Raw genomic sequence first — 3255 nt, forward strand, 5'->3', positions numbered from 1 at the left:
TCAGCCTTCCCTTCCCAGAATTCTCCTCTATCCTTGTCCCACCTATTTCCTGCCTGGCAACTTCCTGCCTGGTCACTGGCCATCAGTGTTTATTTACATAGAGCAATATCCACAGCAGATCACAGTGCATTATTTCAGAGGGGTCAAGGTGGCAGGGACTTGAAGCAGCCAGTCCCGTCACATCCAAGAGCAGAGAGAAATGAGTACATGCGTGCACATGGCTTGCTTGTGCTCAGCCTGATTTCTCCATCCTCAGCTCAAGAACCCCTTCCTCAGGACCAGTGCCACCCACACTGGGCTGCATCCTCTCAGTGAGTAACTTAACACAGTCTCCAAGAGATGTACCCACAGGCCAACCCAACACAGATAACCCTTCAAGACTCTCTTTCCAGGCAGTTCTAGGTGCTGTCAAATCATGGTTTAAAACTAACAAATTGAAAAAATAACATTTGCATTGCAGAAAGGTGTCCTCAAACAATGAAAAAGTTCATGTTAATGAGCAGATAGGACCATGTTCTTGCATCAAAGAACACCCCTAAAAGGAAAAGTATCAGGTCAGGACCCCCAAGACCAAGTTCTCAGCACAAAGGAGATTTATTTGCCCCAGAGGGACAGATGGCAGGAATAAGAGACATACACAGGAAATAGAGGATGAGGGAGAAGGAGAAGGGAACAAGGAAAGGGTGAAGGGTATTTGTCCTGTACAGGGTGCTGTGGGATGTTCTGTATGTCCTGTGGGAGCCCTTCTTGGTTCTTTGTGGCGTTACCCAGCAGGTCCATATAGAGATGATTAGGACCATGGCCTGAGTGCAGGTGTTTGAGATGGTCTGCACTTGGCTGTGCTGGGGGATGGTCTGTATGTCAAGTTGTTCTGATTGGTTAATAAATAAAACCTGATCGGCCGTGGCTAGGCAGGAAAGATAGGCGGGACTAGCAGACAGGAGAATAAAAAGACAGGAGGGCAGAAGGAGATGCTGCAGCTGCCGCCATGACCAGAGACTGCCAGCTGCCGCCATGACAAGAAGCATGTGAAGGTGCCGGGAGCCACAAGCCACGTGGCAAGGTATAGATATATGGAATGGCAAGATATAGATTTATGGAAATGGATTAATTTAGGATAAAGGAACAGTTAGCAAAAGCCTGCCACGGCCATACAGTTTGAAAGCAGTATAAGTGTCTGTGTTTACTTGGTTGGGTCTGAGCGGCTGTGGGACTGGCGGTGGCAAAGGTTTGTCCTGAATGTGGGCAAGGCGAAAAACTATCAAGCTACACAGGGCAAATGATTTGCCTCTGTATAGAGAGGAGACAGACATGGTCACAGGAAAATGGCAGTTTATAAAGGTAAAATGGGCAACCCTCTGTTGGGATGAGGTGTTTTTTTAATTGGGCATGTTAATTAGATGAACCAAACAGGCTTTTGATTGCTGAACTTCAACACTTTGATAGCTGGACCTTAGTGGCCAGCCTCAGGAGGAGGAAGTAGCCAAATAAGGGAATAGACCATGGTGGCTAGCTTTAGGAATGCAATCTGGAGGGGTTTTAGCAAGGAAGAGGGCATGAGGAGAAGGCAGGAACTGCCAGAGCCATGCTTGGGACCGACAAATGAGGACGAGCTGGCCAGTTTTGAGTCACGAAAGATCTGTCTGGGAAAAACAGAATGATCAGCTTGGACTGTGGTCATTTCTGAGTTCAAGTTTCATCTCTACCTTTCTCCAAGGAGGAAATTGTGGGTTCACACCTTTGGACTCGTGAGAAAGGGCAAAAATGGTTTTCACCTTCTTCTGTCTCTGCAAAGCTGAGCAGACGGGGGAGTTTGGTGCACAGGTCCAAGTCTGAGGATCTGAGCTGCTTAGCGAGCAAAGTAGGAACCAGCTCCCTCTGCTTGAGAAGGGCAGAACTGAGGGACCCTGTCCTCCCAAGGGTGTGAAGAGCACAGGAAGGGAGCGCTTCCTCCCAAACTCTCCTTGGTAGGGGACACTCCACTTCCAGAGGAAGCCCCCTCCTGCAGCCTGGCACCATCTTGGCCTCCCGGTTGCTGAGGCCCACAGCAACAGCAGTTCAATTTCCATCCTTGGGAGAAAGATTTGGGCTTGAAGCACTGAGAATGAAGCTGCTGCCCACACCTGGTGAAACAGTTCTTCCAGTTGTCTTCCCCAAATAAACCCTCCCTGGAAATGCGCTGGGCAGGGGGAAGGAAGGCTCTGATGAATGGTGAGATTGGCAGGTTAGGCCTGGAGTTTACAGCCCTGCCCAGGGAAAGGCAAGGGAAGGAAAATGTCTCTCCCAAGCACCGTCTCTGCTACTTTGCGCAGCTTCAGAGCAGCTGCATGAAACTTAGGTTAGTCTTTCCATCTTCCACATGAGAAAACAGAGGCTCAAAGATGTACTATAGATCTGGGGGTGTGATGCAGCATTGGTCTACTGTGCACAAAGTCCTAGGTTTGGTCCCCCCAAAAGAGATTCTGTCACTTCCCTATTTCTGTTGTCCACCAAGACACCGCTATCCCCTGTCGCAGCTTACTGCAGCCAAGGTCAACACCTAGGCTGATGGTGAGCCGTTGGGCTGCATCTCCTTCCAGCTAATTTGTTTGCAAAGTTCCAAAGATAGCAGGGAAATCTTCTGCTCTGAGCACTGAGAGAAAGGTTTTAGATATAAGGGTTCCTCCTTTCACAGGACGATTCCAGGAGTCATTTACCAGGGGTGACTTCACACACCATCATGGCACTGGCAGTAGGTCCATCTACAGGGAGAAAAGTTTGAGGATGAGAACTTCATACTGAAGCATACAGGTCCTGGCATCTTGCCCATGGCAAATCCTGGATCAACACCAAATGATCCCAAGTTTTCCATCTGCACTGCCAAGAGTGAGTGGCTATATGACCAACATGTAGTCTTGGGGAAGGTGAAAGAAGGCATGGGCATCGTGGAAGGCATGGCATCAAGGAGGCATGAGCATCAAGGAAGGCATGGAGTGTTTTGGGTCCAGGAAAAGCAAGACCAGCAAGAAGATCACCATTGCCAACTGTGGACAACTCTAATTCTTCTGACTTGTGGGCATCTTACCCACCTTACCATTCTTCTGTATATCTCAGGAGAGCACCCCACCCCATCTGCTCACAATACCTTATAATGTCTGCTCTAACTGAAGTTCTTTGGGTCCTATAGTTTCCTCATTCCCCTCCAATTGCAGAAATAAGATTATGGATTGCAGAAATAAGTTTATGACTATGAATAAAAACTACATAAGGAAGGGG

At 48.4% G+C, this 3255-nt stretch overlaps 1 pseudogene; it reads left to right on the forward strand.

Moving 5' to 3' along the window:
• The first annotated feature begins 2174 nt into the window (after window positions 1–2174).
• On the forward strand, window positions 2175–3039 carry LOC114686556 (annotated as a pseudogene).
• The last annotated feature ends 216 nt before the right edge of the window (window positions 3040–3255 follow it).

The sequence above is a fragment of the Peromyscus leucopus genome, chromosome 6, assembly GCF_004664715.2.
Source record: "Peromyscus leucopus breed LL Stock chromosome 6, UCI_PerLeu_2.1, whole genome shotgun sequence".
NCBI lineage: Eukaryota > Metazoa > Chordata > Mammalia > Rodentia > Cricetidae > Peromyscus > Peromyscus leucopus.